This window comes from Hyaena hyaena, unplaced genomic scaffold, assembly GCF_003009895.1.
Source record: "Hyaena hyaena isolate Hyena2069 unplaced genomic scaffold, ASM300989v1 scaffold_175, whole genome shotgun sequence".
In the NCBI taxonomy this organism is placed as follows: Eukaryota; Metazoa; Chordata; class Mammalia; order Carnivora; family Hyaenidae; genus Hyaena; species Hyaena hyaena.
Window position 1 is genome coordinate 2,826,835 of NW_024080808.1, and position 23,261 is coordinate 2,850,095.

The window sequence follows — 23,261 nt, forward strand, 5'->3', positions numbered from 1 at the left end:
TTCTCTATTCTATTCCATTGGTCTCTGTGTCTGTTTTTGTGCCAATACCATACTGTCTTGATGATTACAGCTTTGTAGTAGAGGCTAAAGTCTGGGATAGTGATGCTTCCTGGTTTTGTTTTCTTCTTCAATATTACTTTGGCTTTTCAGGGTCTTTTGTGGTTCCATACATATTTTAGGACTATTTGTTCTAGCTTTGAGAAGTATGCTGGTGCAATTTTGATCGGGATGGCATTGAATGTGTAGATTGCTTTGGGTAGTATTGACATTTTAACAATACTTATTCTTCCAATTCATGAACATGGAGTGTTTTTCCATTTCTTTGCATCTTCTTCAATTTCCTCCATAAGTTTCTATACTTTTCAGCATACAGATCTTTTACATCTTTGGTTATGTTTATTCCTAGGTATTTTATGGTTCTTGGTGCAGTTGTGAATGGGATCAGTTTCTTGATTTCTCCTTCTGTTGCTTCGTTATTGGTTATATAGAAATGTAACCGATTTCTCTACATTGATTTGTACCCTGCAACTTTGCTGGATTCATGGATTAGTTCTAGCAGCTTTCTGGTGGAGTCTGTCGGGTTTTCCATGTAGAGTATCATGTCATCTGTGAAAAGTGAAAGTTTGACTTCTTCTTTGCCAATTTTGATGCCTTTTATTTCATTTTGTTGTCTGACTGCTGAGGCTAGGACTTCCAGCACTATGTTAAACAACAGTGGTGAGAGTGGACATCCCTGTCGTGTTCTTGATCTCAGGGGGAAACTCAGTTTTTCTCCATTGAGGATGACATTAGCTTTGAGCTTTTCATAGATGGCTTTTATGAGGTTTAAGTAAATTTCTTCTATTCCGAATTTCTCGAGGGTTTTTTTTAAGAAAGGATGCTGTATTTTGTCAAATGCTTTTTCTGCATCTATTGACAGGATCATATGGTTCTTATCTTTTCTTTTGTTAATGTGATGTATTACAGTGATTGATTTGCGAATACTGAACTAGCCCTGCTGCCCAGTAATGAATCCTACTTGATCATGGTAAATAATTGAATAATTCTTTTTATATGCTGTTGAATTTGATTTGCTAGTATCTTATTGAGGATTTTTGCATCCATATTCATTGGGGGTATTGGCTTGTGGTTCTTTTTTTTTGCTGGATCTCTGTCTGGTTGGGAATCAGCATGATGCTTGCTTCATAGAATGAGTCCAGAAGTTTTCTTTCCATTTCTATGTTTTGGAACAGCTTGAGAAGAATGGGTATTAACTCTGTTTTAAATGTCTGGTAGAATTCCCCAGCTTAGGAATGGGGTGACACTAAAGTGATACTTTGGGGGCGCCTGGGTTTCTCAGTCGGTTAAGTGTCTGACTTCGGATTAGGTCATGATCTCACAGTTCGTGGGTTCCAGCCCGCATCGGGCTCTGTGCTGACAGCCAGCTCAGAGCCTGGAGCCTGTTTCGGATTCTGTGTCTCCCTCTCTCTCTGACCCTCCCCTGATCATGCTGTCTTTCTCTCTCTTAGAAATAAATAAAAAAAAACATAAAGAAAAAAATAAATGTCTGGTAGAATTCCACAGGAGAGCCATCTGGTCCAAGGCACTTATTTGTTGGGAGATTTTTGATAACTGATTCAATTTCTTCACTAGTTATGGGTCTGTTCAGATTTTCTATCTCTTCCCATTTGAGTTTTGGTAGTGTGTTGGTGTTTAGGAATTTTTTCATTTCTTCTAGGTTGTCCAGTTTGTTGGCATATAATTTTTCATAGTATTCCCTGATAATTGCATGTATTTCCGAGGGATTGGTTGTAATAAATCCATTTTCATTTGTGATTTAATCTGTTTGGGTGCTCTCTCTTTTCTTTTTGAGAAGCCTGGCTAGAGGTTTATCAATTTTGTTTATTTTTTCAGAAAACCAACTCTTGGTTTCATTTATCTGTTTAACTGTTTTTTTTTTTTTAATTCTATATTGTTTATTTATACCCAGATCTTTATTATTTCTTTTCTTTTGTTGGGTTTGGGGTGTCTTTGCTTATCTGCTTGTGGTTCCTCTGGTGCACTGTTAGATTTTGTATATGGGCTTTTTCTGGTTTCTTGAGATAGGCCTGGATTGCAATGTATTTTCCTTTTAGGACTGCCTTTGCTTCATCCCAAAGAGTTTGGGTTGTTGTATTTTCATTTTCATTTGTCTCCATATATTTTTTAATTTTTTCTCTAAATGCCTGGTTGACCCATTCAGTCTTTGATAGGGTATTCTTTAACTTCCATGCTTTTGAAGGTTTTCCCAACTTTTTCCTGTGGTTTATTTCAAATTTCATAGCATTGTGGTCTGAAGGTGTATATGGTATATACGAGCTCAATTCTTTTATATTTATTGAGGGCTGCTTTGTGACCCAGTATGTGATCTGTCTTGGAGAGTAAACCACATGCACTTGAGAAGAAAGTGAATTCTATAGCTCCGGGATGTAGAGTTCTAAATATGTCTGTCAAGTCCATCTGGTCCAATGTGTCTCTTTAGTGATTTTTCTGTCTAGTTGATCTATCCATTGCTATAAGTGGAGTATTAAAGTCTCCTGCCATTAGCACGTTCATATCCATAAGATTGGTTATGTTTGTGATTAATTGTTTTACATATTTGGGTGCTTCTGAATTCGATGAATAGACCAAATGATAGACCATATGATTATATAATGCCAGTCCTCATTCTTGTTACTGCCTTTACTTTAAAGTCTAGTTTGTCTGATATAAGAATGGCTACTCCAGCTTTCTTTTGACTTCCAGTAGCATGGTAGAGATTTCTCCATCCCCTCACTTTCAATCTGAAGGTATCCTAGAACCTAAGTGTCCATCACCTGATGAATGGATCAAGAAGATGTGGTATATTTGTACAATGGAATACTACATGGCAATGAGAAAGAATGAAATCTGGCCATTTGTAGCAACATGGATGGAAGTAGAGGGTGTTATGCTGAGCGAAATAAGTCAGGCAGAGAAGGACAGATACCATATGTTTGCACATATGGGTGGATTAGGAGGAAGCTAACAGAGGACCATGAGGGAGAAGAAGGGGAAATACAGTTGGGGAGAGGGAGGGAGGCAAACCATGAGAGACTCTTGAATGCTGAGAACAAACTGAGGGCTGATGGGGGTGGGGGAAAAGGGAAGGGGGGTGATGGGCAAGGGGGAGGACACCTGTTGGGATGAGCATTGGATGTTATATGTAAACCAACTTAACAATAAACTATTTAAGAAAAAAAAAAAAAGAATGTGAATTTCAAAGGGAAAAAAATGAGTCTCTTGTAGACAGCAAATAGATGGGTCTCTCTTTTTTTTTTTTTTTATCCATTCTGATACCCTATGTCTTTTGATTGGAGCATTTAGTCCATTTACATTCAGTGGTATTATTGAAAAATGAGGGTTTAGAGTCATTGTGTTCTCTGCAGGATTCATGCTTGTAGTGGTGTCTCTGGTACTTTGTGTTCCTTGCAACATTTCCCTTATAGAGTCCCCCTTAGTATCTCTTGTAGGGCTGGTTTAGAGGTGATGAATTCCTTCAGTTTTTGTTTAGGAAAACCTTTATCTCTCCTTGTATTCTGAATGACAGACTTACTGGATAAAGGATTATTGGCTGTATATTTTTCCTGTTCATCACATTAAAGATTTCCTGCCATTCATCTTTGGCCTGTCAAGTTTCAGTAGATATGTCTGCTACTACCCTTATGTGTCTACGTTTGTATGTTAAGGCCCGTTTATCCCTAGCTGTTTTCAGAATTCTCTCTTTATCCTTGTATTTTGCCAGTTTCACTATGATATGTCATGCAGAAGATCGATTCAAGTTACATCTGAGGGGAGTTCACTGTGCTTCTTGGATTTCAATGTCTGTTTCCCTCCCCAGGTTGAGGAAGTTCTCAGCTATGATTTGTTTAAGTACCCCTTCAGCCCCTTTCTCTCTCTTCTTCTTCTTATGGAATTCCTATAATATGGATATTCTTTTGTTTAATTGCATCACTCAGCTCTCGAATTCTCCTTTTGTGCTCCTGGATCAATTTATCTCTCTTTTTCTTGGCTTCTTCTTTTACTGTGCCTTTATCTTCTAATTCACCTATTCTCCTCTCTGTCTCTTCTATCTGTGCAGTGGCTGCCTCCATTTCATTTTGCATCTCATTTTTAACTTCATCATAACTATTTTTAAGATCTATGGTCTTTGCAGCAATGGAGTCTTTGCTGTCTTCTATTCCCTTTCCAAGCCCAGTGATTAATTTTATGACTACTGTTCTAAATTCTTGTTCAATTATGTTGCTTATACTGTTTTGATCAATTCTTTAGGTGTCACTTCTTCCTGGAACTTCTTTTGAGGAGAATTCTTCTGTTTCATCATTGTGACTAGCTTTCTGTCTCTTGTAAGTTTTAAAAGCCTCTTATGTCCTCTACACCTGCGAGTACTACTATATGAAAGGAGGCTCATACACTTTCCAGGGCCTGGCCATTCAGGAAGTGTTTTTTGGAGGGTGTCACTTGGTCTCTCTTGTTGTGACTTTGGTTATTTTAGTTCCCTACTTGTAGTGATGTTTTGGACTCTCCACCATGTGTGCTTTGGTTTGTTCCTTGAAGTAGCCCTAGAGTTCATCACAGCAATGTAGCAGTTCTGGTCTAGGGGGAGGGAGCCGTCTGTTTCTGCACTCTCTATCCAGCTGCCATCGATAAGCAGCTACCCAGTCAGATGGGCATGGTTTGGTGTAAGTGAGTCCTACCTCCACTGTGGGCCCCATGGTCCCATCCCTGAGGCCCCGCCTTGGTGGTTGTGGGGAGAAAAATGGCGACCCCCCAAGTCCCTTCTCCTCAGACCAGGTGTCCCAAGTCACTCGTTTGGATCCGTCCTCACTATGCCTTGGGCACAGATGAGGTGGGCTGTCTCTTATGCCCCACGTCCAACCACGTTCCAAGCTCTCACTCTGCATGCTCCCCCAAAATGTAATCCTGCAAGCCACAGCACTTCAGGGCAGGTTACTGGTTCCTCCTGATGCTGACTGCACCCCGGAGGTACCACTGAACTCAGAGGGTACTCCCCTTGTCCCCAGGCACAGGAACAGGGCAACCAGCCCAGTTCAAAGAAAGCCCCACAGTTAGAGATGGGATCTCTCTCCAAAAAGTCTTGCAGTTAGAGATGGGATGATAGGATCCCTCTCCATCCCGGTCTGACGTTTTTCTCTTGTCCAGATACAGTCCTGTGTTTCCCCAGCCACTCTTTCTCTTCCCTTTGTTTCTCCACAGAAGAGGCTTCCTCACCTCCTTGCCTCCATGTCCCAGCCCATTTTTATATCTCCCACTTCTCAGTCATGCACCTATGAGGCTGTCTTCCTAGTAGACTCCGTATCCTTTCATCCCAGACTCTTGGGGTTCAGAGTCCTTTGGCTTCAGCCCTTCTTTGTTTGAGAGATGTGGGAGGAAAGTACTGAGCCCCCTACCTCTTTGCCATGTTTCCCTATCTTACCGTATTATTTCCAGTGAGTCCCTTTAGGTTTGTTATTAATCAATTCATATATTTGGGAACTTTCAAGTTGGGGTCATAAATATTTACACTTGTTAGCTCTTCTTGTATAGACCCATTATTATGATGTAGTGCCCTTCTGTATCTCCTTTTACAGTCTTTGGCTTAAAATCTAGTTTGTCTGATAAAGTATGGTGACTTTGGCTTTCTTTTGATGTCCATTAGCATGATAGATGGTTCTCCATCCCTTCATATTCAATCTGCAGGTGTGTTTAGGTCTAAAATGAGCCTCTTATAGGCAGCATATAGATGGGTCTTTTTTTTTTTTTTTTATCCATTTACACACCCTATGTCTTTTGATTGGAGCATTTAGTACATTTACATTCAGAGTGATTATGGGTAGATATGAATGTAGTGCCATTTCATTACTTGTTTTGTCATTTCTGGATATTTTCTCTTTACCTTTCTAGTCTTTGTCAGCCTTGGTCTTCCTTTCTCCCTCAGAGTCTCCTTTAATATTTACTGAAGGGCTAGTTTAGTGGTCATGATCTCCTTTACTTTTCGTTTTCTGGAAAACCCTTGTATCTCTCCTTCTGTTCTGAACGACAGCCTTGCTGGATAGAGTATTCTTGGCTGCATGATTTTCCCATTTAGTATGTTGAATATATCATACTGTTTTTTTGCCTGCCAAGTTTCTGTGGAGAGATCTGTTGCTAACCTTGCTTGTCTTCCTTTGTAATTTAAGGACTTCTTTTGTCTTGCTATTAGGGGTTTTTCTTTATGTCTATTTTGCAAATTTAACTATGATATGTCTTAGTGTTGGCCTGCTGTTTATTTTTTTATTTTGTTTATTTTGATGAGAGTTCTCTGTACCTCCTGGATTTGGATGTCTGTTTCCTTCCACAGATAGAGAAGTTTTCAGCTATCATTTCTTCAAATAAACCTTCTTCCCCTTTTTCCCTCTCTTCTTCTATGACCCCTATGATGTGAATGATATTACACTTTAAGAAGTCACTGAGTTCCCTAAGTCTACATTCATGATCTAATGTTTGTCTTTTCCTCTTCTTTTTACCTTATTTTCCATAATTTTATCGTCTGTATCATTTATTCATTCCTCTGCTTCCATCCTTGTGGTCACTACATCCAGTTGGTTTCGAATCTCAGTTATTTTTCAGTTTGGCTTGACTAGGTTTTAGGTCTTTTATCTCTGTGGTAAGATGCACTCTGGTGTCTTCTCTGCTTTTCTCAAGCCCAACTAGTATCCTTATGATTATTACTTTATGTTCTGGATTAGGTGTATTACTTGTGTCTGTTTCAATTAGATTGCTGGCCATGACCTTTCTTTTTGTTTCTTTTGTGATGAATTCTTGCATTTTGGCATTTTGTCTAGGTCTCTGTCTTATTCTCTGTGTTAGGAAAGCCTGTTATGTTTCTTGCTCCTGAGAGTAATTGCTTTATGAAGAAGAGGTCATATACTGTCCAGAGCCTGACGCCTCAGGACTTGTGTCTGCAGTATGTGCTTGAGCACTCTGCTGCTGTGTTTTGTGGCTCTTTTCTCAGGTCAGTCCTCTCCAGAGTTTCTCCTTGCCTACAGTGGGGAGTGTTTAGACCTTAGCCAGTGTGTGGTGAGTTTTAACTAGGTGTGTTCTAGTCTCCTTGTTTTTTTTTTTTTGTTTTTTTTTTTTAAATTTTTATTTCTAGGAAAGAGAGAGACAGCGTGAGCAGGGGAGGGCCAGAGAGAGAGAGGGAGACACAGACTCAGAAACAAACTCCAGGCTCTGAGCTGGCAGTCAGCACAGAGCCCGACGCGGGGCTCGAACCCACGAACCGCGAGATCATGACCCAAGCGAAAGTCAGACGCTCAACCGACTAAGCCACCCAGGCGCCCCTAGTCTCCTTGTTTAAAGAGACCTGATGCTAGCTTTCCACTAGAGCTGAACCTTTGCAAAGCTCTATGGTTAGTAGACCTGATGCATGCAGGGGGTTTGTGCAGATCTTTGGGGGTGAGCCTGCTGTTGTGGTTCTCAGGCACACTTACCTAAGAAACAGCACCAGCAGAGCACAGTGTATGTGGGGAATAGGGCTTGGTGTAAGTGGTTTAGGCTGCCACTGTTCCTGCTGTGCCACTTAGTGAAGTTAGTTTATGTTGAGGATTAGGGAGAGATATGGGGCCAGCCTCTTCTCTTATCTCTGGAGAGGGGAGTTTGAGCCCACCACTGTCTGGAAAGCCCTTCCAGAAGAGTGAACAATCTCCCCTCATGATCCCTCAGATCCCTGTTGGTCTAGGCTGTCTGCTCATCCAGCAGCCCCTTGGGGTCTATCCAAGCAGGCCACTGAGTTTTAAAACTCCAAACTGTAGGGATCTGGTATGGTGGGGACCTGCACTGGTCCTCTGGGGATCTAGCTGCTCTGGGACTGATGCAGCTCTGTCCCAGAAGGACAGTTGCACCAAAGCACAGGGGTGTGGAGTTTGAGGGAAGTACAGCAAAAAGCTGGTGTTTAGGTTAGCCACTCTCAGCAGGTGTCTCTGCACCTATGCTGAGAGGTGTGGAAGGGAAATGGTGCCTGCTGGCTCTTTCGTCCCCAGAGTGGCACTGCCAGGTCTCCCACGTACACTCTAAGAATGGGGAACTGTGTCTCCCAGTGAGTCCCAGGGGATCCTCAGATCCTGCCATCTGCCTCCAGGCTACCTGCCCTCCTTCTTCACAGGAATACTGTAGCGCCTGCTGGGCTTCATATCAGTCCTGCTTAGAACCTCCAAAACTAGTCTTTGAGCCCCACTGGTCCTACAGGCTCACAAAATCAGTCCCTCTCATTTCCCCAAAGCCTTTGGGGAAGTGTTTTCCTTATGTAAACCCCTGCACGCTCCTCTCTCTCTGTCTCTCTGGACTCTGTCCGTGACCAGGGCTCCTTCCCTCCACAGCACCTGCCATCTGTTTCTCCCCCAGACTCTGTCTCCAAACCTCCTACTTTCCCTGATGTGGCCTCTTCTCCTCTCTAGTTTGGAGTTTATTCCGTCAGTCCTCAGGTCAGTTTCTTGGGCATTTACAGTGATTTGACATTTATGGAGCTGTTTCAGGGACAAGGCAAGCCTGGGGTCCTCCTGCTACTCCATCATCTTAGGTCCTCCTCTGCTTTTCCTAGTTTTAGAATTCTGTGCAAAACAAACAACTTGCATGAAGAGAGGAATTAGTAAATCAAACCTAGATTTTGCAATTTGTAAACTTCTGCCTATAGTACTAGGAATTTTCTTTGTTTGAGATATGGTTGGTATTATAAAAGACTACCAGTCTCTTACCCTTCCAGGTTTAGAGATTTTGTTTTTCTTTAAAGCACTTTTAGGTTTAGGGAAAGTGAGCACATAGTGCAGAGAATTCTGGTATACCTCCTTTCTCCTCTGTATTCAGTTTCCTTTATTAACATTTGCACTAGTGTTTTACATTTATTACAGTTAATGAACCAATAATGATACAATGTTAATAAGAGTACATAGTTCATATTAGGATTCATACTTCCTGTTGTACAGTTCTATGAGTTGACAAATGTATAATGACATGAATTCACCATTACAGTATCAAACAGAATAGCTTCACTAGCCTGTTTTAGGCTATTTATCCCTCTCTTCTACTCCCCAACCATAATCTTTTACTGTTTCTGTAGTTTTGCCTTTTCCAGAGTCATATAGTTGGAATCATACAGATGTAACCTTTCAGACTGACTTCTTTTTATTTATTTATTTATTTATTTATTTATTTATTTATTTTTAATGTTTTATTTATTTCTAGGAGAGAGAGAGAGAGACAGCGTGAGCAGGGGAGGGTCAGAGAGAGAGGGAGGCACAGACTCTGAAATAGGCTCCAGGCTCTGAGCTGGCAGTCAGCACAGAGCCCGATGCGGGGCTCGAACCCATGAACCGCGAGATCATGACCTAAGTGAAAGTCGGACACCCAACCGACTAAGCCACCCAGGCGCCCCAGACCGACTTCTTTTACTTAGCAATATGTATTTAAGTTTCCTCCATGTCTTTTCATGGTCTGATGGCTCATTTCTTTTTTTAAATTATAATTACAGTGTAATTAACATACAGTGCTGTATTAGTTCAGATGTACAATATAGTGATTTAGCAATTTCATATATCAACTGGTGCTTATCACAAGTGTACTCCTTAAACCATCGCCTATTTCACCCATCCACCCACCCACTTCCACTCTGGTAACCATCAGTTTGTTCTTTATAGTTGAGAGTCTGTTTCTTGATTTTTTTCCTCTTTACTTACCTTTTTTCTTAAGTTCCATCTATGAGTGAAATCTTTTGGAACTGTCTTTCCCTGACTTATTTCACCTAGCATAATACTCTCTAGCTCCATCCATGTTGTTGCAAATAAGAGGATTTCATTCTTTATACGGCTGAATAATATTCCATTGTTCATATCACATTTCCTTTCATTCAACTGTTGATGAACACTTGGGCTGCTTCCATAATTTGGCTGTTGTAAATAATGCTGCAATAAACATTGGGATGCATGTATCCCTTTGAACTAGTGTTTTTGTATTCTTTGGCTAAATACCTGATAGTGTAATTATGGGATTGTAGGACAACTCTGTTCTAAATTTTTTGAGGAACCTCCATATTCTTTTCCACAGTGGCAGAAGGGTTCCTTTTTCTCCACATCCTTGCCATGCTTGTTGTTTCTTGTGTTTTTGATTTTAGCCATTCTGACAGGTATGAGGTGGTATCTCACTGTAGTTTTGATTTGCATTTCTCTGATGATGATGTTGAGCATCTTTTTATGTGTTTCTTGGGCATCAGCATGTCTTCTTTGGAGAAATGTCTGTTCATTACTTCTGGATGGCTCACTTGTTTTTATCCCTAAATAGTATCCCATTGTATAGTTATACCACTGTTTGTTTATCCATTCACCTATTGAAGACATCTTGGTTGATTCTAAGTTTCAGCATTTATGAATAAAGTTTCTGTAAATGTTGGTGTATAGTTTTTTTAAAAAAAATAGATGTAGTTTTCAGCTAATTTGGGTAAATACTTAGGGGTATGATTTCTGGATCATATGGGAAGATTATGGTTAGCTTTGTAAGAAACTGCCAGTCTGTCTTCCAAAGTGGCTGTACCATTTTGCATTGACACGTGCAATCAATGGGTTCTTCTTCCTCCATATCCTTATCAGCATTTGTTATTGTCAACGTTTTAGAAAATTGTAGCCATTCCAATTGTTGTGGTATCTCATTGTTTTAATCTGCAATTTCATAATTAACGTATCATGTTGAGCATGTTTTAATATGCTTATTTGCCATCTGTATATTTTCTTTGGTGGGGTATCTATTTAGATCTTTTGTCTATATTTTAACTGGGTTGTTTTCTTATTGAGTTTTGCAGGTTTTTTTGACAACCAAGAATCTCTACTTTTTAATTTTTAATTAAAAATTTTTTTACTAAAGTATAAGTGACATACAGTATCCTATTAGTTTTTGGTGTACATGATGGTGATTTGGTATTTTTATACATTGCAAAATTATTCCAACAATGAGTCTAATTGCCACCTGTCACAATGTAAAGTTATTATAATACTGTTGACTACTGTCAGCATGTTGTACATTACATCTCCATTACTTTATTTTTTTGCTGTAGCGCTTTATTTTCCTGACATTGTGATGTGTTGCTGGGGCCTAATGTTCTCATATGACAGTAGAAAACTGAAATTTGTTGTCCTGTCTTAAAGAATTGAGAATTGTGTATAGAAACCTTACATAAATTAAAAAGAATAAATTTACAGTTGTAAATGCAAGCTGTTTTCCAGCTCAAGGCAGTTAACAACCCATAGTGTTTTGGCAGGAAAACTTTGGGTAAGAAAGGAAAGTGGGTCTTAAGGCTTAGACCTTCCCAACCCTGTAAGACCAGCAAGTTAGAAATAGCGACTGGTTCAGGACACTTGCCAGCCTCAAGAGAAATCCTGGAATAGGCAGCTTTTACACATTAATACTCTGCACAGATTAAGAACCTCATGATATTGCAGATTCTCATCAAACCAGTATATTTCGCTTTCAATGACTTAATTTTATAACTGGAAATTTGTACTTTTTAATCCCCTTCACCTATTTTGCCCATCCTTTAACCCTTCCCGCTTTATGTCTGTTTTGTTCTTTTGTTTGATTTTAGATTCCACATGTAAGTGAAATCTTAACGGTATTTGTCTTTTTCTGATTTACTTCACTTAGCAAATACCCTCTAGGTCCATGCATGTTGTCTCAAATAGTAAGATTTCATTCTGTTTTATGGCTAATATTCCAGTGTGTGTGTGTGTGTGTGTGTGTATGTGTGTATCACTTTTTTTTAAATCCATTCATCTATCCATAGACTCTTAGATTACATCTATATCTTGGCTATTGTAAATAATGCTTCAATGAATATAGGAGTACATATTCTTTTGGATTGGTGTTTTTGTTTCCTTCAGATAAATACCCAGAGGTGGAATTGCTGGATCATATGGTAGTACTGTTTTAATGTTTTTTTTTGTTTTGTTTTGTTTTAACATTTATTTATTTGTTTATTGAGAGAGAGAAATGGAGAGCAAGTAGGGGAGGGACACAGAGAGAAGGAGACAGAGAATCCCAAGCAGGCTTCCTGCAGTCAGCACAGAGACTGATACTGGGCTTGAACTCAACAACCACAAGATTATGACCTGAGCCAAAATTGAGAGTTGCATGCTTAATCCATTGAGCCACCCAGGCGCCCCTGGAAGTTCTGTTTTTAACTTTCTGACGAGTCTCCATTCTTCATAGTGGCTGCGCAATTTACAGTCCCACCAACAGTCTACAAGGATCCTTTTTCTCCACATCTCTACAAGCACTTTTTTTTGTCTTTTTGATAATAGCCAGTGTGACAGATGTGAGGTGATATTTTAGTTTTGATTTTCATTTCCCTGATCATTAGTGATGTTGAGCATCTTTTCACGCACCTGTTTGTAGGTCTTCTTTGGAAAGATGTCTACTCAAGTCCACTGCCCATTTTTAAGTTGGCTTATTATTTTTTTAATGTTTATTTATTTTTGAGAGAGAGAAATAGAGACAGAGACAGCGATAGAGGGGCAGAGAGAGAGGGAGACGCAGAATCTGAAGCAGGCTCTAGGCTGTGAGCTGTCAGTACAGAGCCAGACGTAGGGCTCAAACCCACAAACGATGAGATCATGACCTGAGCCAACGTCAGACACTTAACTGACTGAGCCACCCAGGTGCCCCAGTTGGGGTGGGGTTTGTTTTTGTTTTTTTTTTTGATGTTGAGTTGTATAAGTTCTTTTATATATATTTTAGATATAAGATCCTTATTGGATGTATGATTTGCAGATATTTTGTTCCATTCAGTAAGTTGTCTTTTCCTTTTGCTGATGATATTTGCTGTGTACAAGCTATGTAGTTTGATGTAATCCCATTTGTTTGTTTTAGCTTTTGTTGCTTTTGCCTGCGGAGACTGGTCCAAGAGACAGATATCAAAGAGCTTACTTCCTTTGTTTTCTTCTAGGAGTTCTGTGATTACAGGTCTTACATTCAAGTCTAATCCATTTTGACTTTATTTGGTACATGGTATAAGATGATGGTCCAGTTTTATTCTTTTGCATGTAGCTGTCAGTTTTCCCAACACCATTTAAGAGTTCTTTTGTAGATGATAAATACAAATTCTTTATTAGAACTGTTGCAAATATTTTCTCCCAGGCTTGGCTTGTTTTTCATTCTCTTAGCAGTGTCTTTTGCAAAGCAGGAGTTTTGTTTGTTTGTTTGTTTTTGAGAGAGAGAAAGAGTAGGGGAGGGGCATAGAAAGAGGGAGAAGGAGAATCTTATCTAGGCTTCACACCCATTGTGGAGCCCCATTCAGGGTTTGGTCATGAGACTGAATCCCATGGCCTTGAGATTATGACCTGAACTGAAAGCAAGAGTTGGACACTTGATATTCAGGAGAGTCAAGATGGCTGAGAGAAGCAGGAAAACCAGAATTTCTCTTGTCCTTCAAACACATTATTGAGGTCAGAACACTTGGAATTCCAGGAGTCCAGGCTCCAGAGTGACAGAAACATCTCCATAGGTGTACAGAGACAGCTTGGTAGGACAGCGGTGTGTGTTTGCAAATTGGGAGAGACAAAATGGGCTGTGTAGGCATGGAGTACCACCCCTTTGGTGGAGAGACAAAAGGAAGAGAAAGAGAGGCTGTAGAAGCGTGGGATTATATTTGGAGAAGAGAAAAACCTCTCTGGACGATGGACCAAGGAATCAAAAATACAGAGAGAACCAGTTTCTACCTTGCAAACACCCTTAGGAATGAAGATCCAAGTTTTCAGGGTTGCGGACTTTCTCTAGACCAGAGCCAGCCATGTACATGAGCCTGGCAGGGAGAGGAACCAGCCTTGGCTGAAGTAGACCTCTTCTGGGGGGGACACTGGGAGAGAGCAGTCCCCTCCCTCGGGTACAGTGGGAAGAGGCTGCTTTGCCTCTCCAAGGATAAAACACCGTGCAGGCGCTAGCCAGAGGCCCTTTGTCTGCTGGGCAGGGGGGCGGCTATCCCAGAACAGTGCAGGATCCTTTAAGACGTTGGGTTTTGAACCCCAACCCAGCGCCTCGGAGCTACGGGGGTATATGGAGCAGGACAAGCTGGCCCACTGGTGCTGCTCTGTGAGAACTGCCTGAACAGCATGGTTTGGGACACCCGGACTGGGGAGAAGAGATTGGGGTGTCGCCATTTTTCTCTCCATCACCAATATGGGGTGGCTTAAGGGAATAGGATATCTGCCCGCAGGGGAGGCAGGACCTACTTATATCAAACCCCACCCCTCTGTCCCTGGTAACTGCTTATCTACTGGAGTGAGATTAATGCTGACCAAACCAGAAGCACAGCCACCGGTTCCAAGGCACCAACAGACAACAGTCCTGTGATTTTGCATTTTCTGATTTGATTTTTGGTCATTTCTTATATATCTCTATCTCTATCATCTCTATCTCTGTCTCTATCTCAGTATCTTTTCTTCTTTCTTTCTTTTTTTCTTTCTTTCTTTCTTACATCTCTGTTCTGGTTATTTGCTCATTTAATCAGGCATTTTTTTTTTTTTTAACACCTTTTCTGTATCTCCCTCCTCTTTATTTTCCTCTCTCTCTGGATTAAGCCTCATAATTTCTTTGATTCTGTGCCTCGTTCTTTTTTTCCCCACCCCTGTCATTGATCTCTTTGTATGGGATAAAGCTTCTTCCACCCTTCCCCTTTTCCATTTTTTCCAGGCTTATTTCAATGAACAAATCAAAGCACACCTAGTGGAAGGTCCAAACCACCACTACGAGTAGGGAGATAAAGCAACCAGAGACATAACAACAGAGTGCATGTGACACACTCCAAAAACACATCCTGAAGTGCTAGGCTCTGGGCAGTGTATGACTCTTTTTTAATATAGTAGTACTCACAGGTCTAGGATATATATATAACAAGCTATTAAAACACGTAAAAATCAGAAAACTAGACAAAATGACGAAACGGATTTCTCCTTAAAAGAAATTCCAGGAAGAAATGACAGCCAGAGAATTGCTCAAAACAGATATAAACAATATGAACATACCTTAGCATCATAAAAGCCATGTATGAAAAGTCCACAGCTAATATCATCCTCAAGGGGAATAACTGAGAGCTTTCCCCCTGAGATCAGGACCACGACAGGGATGTCTGCTTTATTTGGCCTGCTTTTTAAAAATGTTTAGCCTGTGCTACTTTTTTTTCCCTCAAAGCATTTGAATTTGTTCTGTATGAGAATGTTTTTTTTTTGTTATTTTTTTTTTACAAATAGTTTATTGTCAAATTAGTTTCCACATAACACTCAGTGCTCATCCCCATAAGTGTCCTTCTCTATACCCAGCCCCCCCTCCCCCCCACATCCATCAGTCCTCAGTTTTTGTCAGCATTCAAGAGTCTCTCATGGTTTGCCTCTCTGTATGAGAATGTTTTGATTGAGACCAGTGATCTGCTATTATATTTGACTTCTTTGGCGGAAGGAGAGATCAAGGTTTTAGCTAACTTTTTATTCTCTGAATATAGGAAAATTACAATTGAGAAAAAGATTAAGTTAATAAAAATCTAAGAATAGAATAACAGGGATAAAATTAGGGTAAGCTTGCACAAAATATTTAAAGAATTCCAAATTTTTTAGACCATTTATGGTCGGTTAAGTATGTCTTTGGTAAATATTTTGATATTTAAAATATTCCTAAAATATCATTGGTTAAAAATATACTGACATATTGATCTATTAAAATTTTCTTGCATTGACATTTTCAGGATGTATTAAGTCAAATAAACCAAGTGTTTAGAGTATAATACAGCTCCATGTGTGTAAGACAGCAGGTATTGAGTCCAGAACTCTGAAAGTTCTCAGATGTTACCCTACTTCCATATATAATTGCAGAAACACCAGGCCTCTGAATCAGATATCAGATCACTCAGCAGTGATAGCAGCTAGGGTAGCATGATAGTGCTAGGTCCTTCTACCCAGTTCTCCACAGAGCAATAAGGTAAGAACCATATGCTTACACTTGTACTGATAGCAAGGTTTGGAGAAGGAGAACTCAGAAATTATGACTCTCTGAACTTCTATAGGAGCTGGCACATCTAATATTTCCTTTTGGAGGTAGAGTGCTAGACTTATATTTTTCTCTCAGAGTTAACAGATCCTCTCTGGGGCAGGAGAAGGAGGTTTCTGCCCCTAAATTTAACTCTTTGGCTCCAGGGAAGATAAGAAAGGTTTTATTGCTCTTTGAATGGGAGCTGATGACTTCTGAGGCAAGGAGACTAGCTTAGAAGGTGCTGAGGAGACAGTCTCCAATGTCATATCATGCCAGGTTTCATCTACAGGAGACTTGGACAGTATAGGAAGACTGAGAAATCCAGGGAGGATTGTCTTCTAACAGAAGCATATGTAAATGCAGGTTTATAGCTCATATGTATATTGCATAAATATTCAAGGTTCACGGGAAATTGATAATACTGGTTTACAGGAATAGAATGGGGAAGCTGGGATTGAGGGAAGGTGTTATAGGTAGACTCTTAACTCTTCAACTTTTTTGTTCTTTGTGTTTTGAACCATATGGAAATGGATGCCAATTTGCAAAATAAATACAATTTATATTAAAAATGAGAATTGAGATTTATATTCTAGAAGTTCTTAGCCCTATTTTCTAAAATATGAGGAAAATTTTACTCCCAGCTTTTGGATCAAAAGGGGTAATATTTAGAAAAACAGAGTTAAAATAGCAAGTAACCTTTGTTTGTTGATTGAGAATATCGTATATCTAACCAGTATGAGGCAGGGCAAGTGAGGTATAGGGGATTAAGGCACTATAATCTCAAGTGTGGATTAGAAGGTTGTATAATTTGTTTTTCTCCCTGTGTTGTTTTTCCTCCATCCCCTCTTCCTCTCTTTTTTCTTTATTCTTTTTTTTTTAATTCATTTATTTATTTTGAGAGAGAGCATGCCCTGAAGGGGCAGAGAGAGAGGGAGAGAGAATCACAAGCAGGCTCCCCACCATCAGCAGGGAGTCCAGTGTGGGGCTGGAACTCATGAACTGTGGAATCATGACCTGGGCCGAAATCAAGATTCAGGTGCCTAACTGACTGAGCCACCCAGGCGCCCCTCTTTTCTTTAAAAATAAATTTTTTAGGGATTTTGGTATGGCAAAATAGAAGAGAATATTCCCTTTTTTTACTGTCTTTTTAGACTCTGAGTAATGACAGAAACATAATGTAAAAATAGTCTTTTTTTCAAAAAGGGCTGAATGGCCTGCTGCTCCAAAAGCAGGGTCAAGTAGACTCTTCAGTTTCTTTTTTTTTTTTTTCAACATCCATTCAGTTCTGGGTCATATATCTTATGTACCTAATGGCTGTGATAGGAGGGTCTCAGAAAAAGAATACCAAGCAAATGGAACGCCTTTCTAGGGCAGGGAGAGGGCCCAGGTCAGAGCAACCCCAGGCTGTTTTACCCCATCATTAAACAAGAGAATGCCAACAGACTTTTCCTTTTACCTATTTCTGTCAGTTTTTCTCCCCTTTGTGACTTGAGTGAAGGAGCACAGGCTTGTGAATGGATTCTAGAGATCCCTTGATATCCCCATATTCTGGAAATTTACATTAAAAATGTATTAAAGTTAGGAAACCACTGGGAACAATCATGGAGATCATTAGATTATGAATGTCATTAGTTTTGGTTATTATTACCTCATGGATAATGACTACTTAATGAGCTTTGGGACATTAGGCAGGGTAACCTCTCTAAGCCCCATGACCTTATCTGCAAAATGGAGTTAATGATAGTACTGATCTCAGATGGTTGCTATGAAAATTAAGCAAGACTGAGTGCATTTCTGAGTGTTTTTAACTATAAGCCTCTGAATCTGGGTCTGACTGGCTTAAGCAGAAAAGGATTTGGAGTGGATATAGGAAATCTCAGGCTCACTAGAAGGGCTGGAGAACTGGACTCAGTTAATACAGCTCTAAATTATAGTCAACAACATGACACACAACCAGTGTGTGGGTGATCTGCTTCATTACTGCTGAGTGTCAAATGGCACAGCAAGCATCATCTGTGCTGGGGCTGTCATTGACATTGTTGTCATTCCTGCTTTTAACATTTTTAAAAAGGTTTGTATATTTATTTTGAGAGGGAAATAGAAAGTCAGCAGGGAGGGGCAGAGAGAGAGGGAGAAGGAGAATCCTAAGCAGGCTCTGCACTGTCAGTGCAGTGCCTGACATGCAGCTTGATCCTATGAACTGGGAGATCATGACCTGACCCAAAAATCAAGAGTCAGATGTTTAACTGACTGAGCCACCGAGGTACCCTGTCATTTAAAGCTGACTGTTGCTTTGCTGCCTCTTGAAATAATTCTGTACTGTCCCTTATTCTTTACATCAGTGGTTTCTGGTCAGAATGTCAGGTAAGTGATTCTGAGTCTCATGGCCGTGTCTTGCAGTAGGAAGCCTAGAGGAGCAAGTTTATGATATTTTTAGCTTTTAGTGGTGTGTGTGTGTGTGTGTGTGTGTATGTGTGTGTGTGTGTGTGTGTGTGTGTGGTAGGGCTTGAATATATAGAAAAATGGAAATCCCCAAAGCAAAAGAGAAGGGTTCAGAGCTGAACAGTTCCCAAACTGATAAAATTACCATTACCATGGAGTGCTTAGTAAGTACTGTGCCTGACATGTAGTAGGTGCCCCCCAAATGTTGGCTTTTGTTAATTTATATTTGCCAGTTTTGTTGAGAAACAAGGTTAGGGGGATTTCTACTCCCAGATATGGTTTTTGAAGCAAATGGATTATTAGAGTTGCTAGAGCAATAAACGTGAATGGGCAGATGTAATTTCTTTTTTTTTTTTTTACAAATAGTTTATTGTCAAATTAGTTTCTACATAACACTCAGTGCTCATCCCCAAAGTGCCCTCCTCCATGCCCATCCCCCCCTCCCCCCCACATCCATCAGTCCTCAGTTTTTGTCAGCATTCAAGAGTCTCTCATGGTTTGCCTCTCTCCCTTTCCCCCACCATTTCCGCCCTTCTTCTCCCCCTTGTTCCTCCGTCAAGTTCCTCCTAATCCTCCTATACGTGCAAACATATGATATTTGTCCTTCTCTGCCTGACTTATTTCGCTCAGCATAACACCCTCAAGGTCCATCCATGTTGCTACACATGGCCAGATTTCATTGTTTCTCATTGCCATGTAGTATTCCATGGTATAGATAAACCACATCTTCTTGATCCATTCATCTGTTGATGGACACTTAGGCTCTTTCCATGTTTTAGCTATTGTGGAGAGTGCTGCTATGAACATTGGGGTACATGTGCTCCTATGCCTCAGCATTTCTGTATCCCTTGGGTAAATTCCTAGCAGTGCTATTGCTGGGTCATAAGGGAGTTCTATTGTTAGTTTCCTGAGGAACCTCCACACTGTTTTCCAGAGGGGCTGTACCAGTTTACATTCCCACCAACAGTGTAGGAGGGTGCCCGTTTCTCCACATCCTCGCCAGCATCTAGAGTTCTCTGATTTGCTCATTTTAGCCACTCTGACTGGCGTGAGGTGGTATCTCAGTGTGGTTTTGATTTGTATTTCCCTGATGAGGAGGGATGCTGAGCATCGTTTCATGTGTCTGTTGGCCATCTGGATGTCCTCTTTGGAGAAGTGTCTGTTCATGTCTTCTGCCCATTTCTTCACTGGGTTGTTTGTTTTTCGGGCGTGTAGTTTGGTGAGTTCCTTATAGATTCTGGATATTAACCCTTTATCTGATATGTCATTTGCAACTATCTTTTCCCATTCCGTTGGTTGCCTATTAATTTTCTGGGTTGTTTCCTTGGCTGTGCAGAAGCTTTTAATCTTGATGAGGTCCCAACAGTTTATTTTTGCTCTTGATTCCCTTGCTTTTGGGGATGTGTCAAGTAAGAAGTTGCTGCGGTGGAGGTCAAGGAGGTTGTTTCCTGCTTTCTCCTCTAGGGTGTTGATAGTTTCCTGTCTCACGTTCAGGTCCTTTATCCATTTTGAGTTGATTTTTGTGCATGGTGTGAGAAAATGATCTAGTTTCATTCTTCTGCATGTTGCTGTCCAGTTCTCCCAACACCATCTGTTAAAAAGGCTGTCTTTTTTCCATTGGATATTCTTTCCTGCTTTGTCAAAGATCAGTTGGCTGTATACTTTTGGGTCCACTTCTGAGTTCTCAATTCTGTTCCATTGGTCTATGTGTCTGTTTTTGTGCCAATACCATACTGTCTTGAGGATGACAGCTTTGTAGTAGAGGCTGAAGTCTGGGATGGTGATACCTCCCGTTTTGGTTTTATTTTTCAGTATTACTTTGGCTATTCGGGGTCTTTTGTGGTTCCATACAAATTTTTGGATAGTTTGTTCTAGTTTTGAGAAGTATGCTGGTGCAATTTTGATTGGAATTGCATTGAATGTGTAGAGTGCTTTAGGTAGTAATGACATCTTAACTATATTTATTCTTCCTATCCATGAGCATGGAATGTTTTTCCATTTCTTTGTGTCTTCTTCAATTTCCTTCATAAGTTTTCTATAGTTTTCATCATACAGATCTCTTGTATCCTTGGTTAGGTTTATTCCGAGGTATTTTATGGTTTTTTGTGCAATTGTGAAGGGGATCAGTTTCTTGATTTCTCTTTCTGTTGCTTCATTGTTGGTGTATAAAAATGCAACCGATTTCTGTACGTTGATTTTGTACCCTGCAACTTGGCTGAATTCTTGGATCAGTTCTAGTAGGCTTCTGGTGGAGTCTGTCGGGTTTTCTATGTAGAGTATCATGTCAGGGCAGATGTAATTTCTAAGCTTAGAATTTACATGGTAGCTCAGTTAAGTTCACTAGATGGCACTTCCCTGGAGACTGAAATGTCTCCAGGGTAATTCTGTACAGGCTAGCCAAAATGTATAAGCAGCAAACAACCCAAATTGCCACACAGACTCTCTTGCTATTCATTAGATACCTCCCTTTTCATCTGGTTTCCCATTTATGAGTGGTCAGTAATAACATAGTTTAGAAAGTTTTGGCCTTAGTGCCAGAAGACCTGGATTTGAATCTCAGCTCTACCAGTGACTATCACTATGACCTGGGCGGGTTACTTAATCCCTTAAACTATTTGTGTGTGTGTGCATGTAATAAAGAATATTTAAATAATGCGATCGAGGATTTAAATTTATATGAAAATGTGAAAATATCTAGCATATGGTGAGTAATGCTTAGAAAATATTGCTTTTAAAAACGAAACAAGAACAGTGCCTGGGTGACTTATGGTTTCGTGAGTTTGAGCCCTACATTGGGCTCTGCACTAACTGCGTGGAGCCTGCTTGAGATTCTCCCTCTCTCTCTCTCTGCCCCTTCCCCCACTTGTACTCTCTCTGTCTCTCTCAAAACAAGTAAATAAACTTTGAAAAAATGTAAAAATTTTAAAAAATAATACAAAAAAAGAGCCCTGGCAATTACAGAATATCAAGTTTTACATTTCTTTTAAAAAATTGAAGAAATATATAATGTAGAAGTAAGCTAGTGTAATTTAGGGTACTTATTTCAGGGTACCCATAAAGTCACAGTAGTTTTGTAAAAATACTAAGACATTGTTTGCCTTTTTCATTTTCATTCTCTTATGAATTCAGTTTCCAGAGGCTATATGATTAACCGTGTGCTGTCACAACAGATTGAGTGAAAAAGCAGATAGGAGAATACAGCTGTTTTCTGTTAGTCCAAATATTAAAGAGATTTGCAAAAATGTAAAACAAGGCTACTCTTACCACCAAAGTTTTCTTTTGTTTTGGAAAACTTATTTTAAAATAAAGTGTTACTGTGCAGTGGTGTTTATTATTTTTAAAAGAATTAACAAATTTTTTAAATAGCTGTTTTAATTTCTATTTTGGTAACTATAAATAGGTGTAACCTACATAAATGAAAGCTCTTTGAGGAGCTCAGTGACTTTTAAAGGTACAAAAGTATCCTGAGACCAAAAAGTTTGATAACTGTTGTATAAGCAGAAAGTACCATGTTTTCCTTAAGAGGAAACAATGGTTGACTAATCTGTTAGGTAGTTTGCTTATTTAAGTATGTGAACTTGGGACAATTTAAAAAAATTCTTTAAGTTTAGCCTAAGACACACACACACACACACACACACACACACATGCATGGGGATTAAGTGGAATGAGTTGTTATGGATAGATAATTTATATAGAAGTAAAAAATTTAAAAAGGAGATTCTTTTGAGTGAAGAAATATGACTAATTAGTCTGATCTACATATTGAAAAGATGGTTAGGAAGAATCATGGTCAAGTGGAAAGATCATTGAATTAGGAATTAAGAGACCTGTTTCATGTTCTGTTCCTGGCTCTTCAATTCCATAAATGTATTTTTGAGTAAGTAAGCTCTTTTCTGTTTTGGATTTGCACTTCTTCAAATGAATGGGAATAAATAATTCCCATCTTGCTTTTTCTTTCATTCACACAACAAATGTTTATTGTTTACTTACAGTGTACTAGGTTCTATTCTAAGTTATTGTGGATATAGTGATAAAATACGCAAGGTCCTGATGAAGGAAGGAAACAGTTCAATAAGAAAGGCAGGGATAAACAAGTAAGTAAATATATAAGTAATTATAAATTGTGATAAGAACTATGAAGGATCAGATCATGTAAAATTAAAGAGAAAAATGCTACAGACTTAGTTACATAGGGCCAACAGGGATGGTTTCTTTGAGGCAGTGATGTTTAAGCTGAGACCAAATATGTAAGAAGGAGCAGAGGGAATAGTTTTCAGCAAAAAGAATGGTGTGTGCAAAGGCCCTCAGGTGTGCTGAAAGTGTGTAGACATGAGGGATGCTGAAACAGTACAGAGTTGGAGAAGTAGGTCATGCAGAGCCTTATACTCTGTGAAAAGAACCCTTCAGTTTAGATATGTAAAAGACTCAAATGTGTTCAAGGCTTAGAGATTTGTAAGGTATTATTTGGCCAGAGTAGGATGTTAGTGAATACAACTTAAATATATTAAGGTGGTTGTGCTGGAGAATGAGCACCATTTCTCACAACTGTTCCCAGTTGATATTCATAGGGACAGACACATGATTAAGAGAGTGATTTTAATTCAATATTAAAATGCTTAGTTTCTTACTATTGTTAATTTGTTCAAGAGACTTAAGTTTCTTTTTTTAATTAGGTTCCTTAACTTACTCAAAATATGTATTAAATAACTAAGGATGTATCAGATTTTTCTACCAATTACATCTGT

The 23,261-nt window shown here is 39.6% G+C and overlaps 1 protein-coding gene across 1 annotated transcript in view; it reads left to right on the forward strand.

Annotated features, from left to right (window-relative positions):
• TXNDC16 (thioredoxin domain containing 16) overlaps window positions 1-23,261 on the forward strand; it is a gene marked incomplete at its 3' end in the record, with an annotated part of 102,144 nt that overhangs the window by 26,363 nt on the left and 52,520 nt on the right. The gene's annotated exons all lie outside the window — the stretch shown is intronic.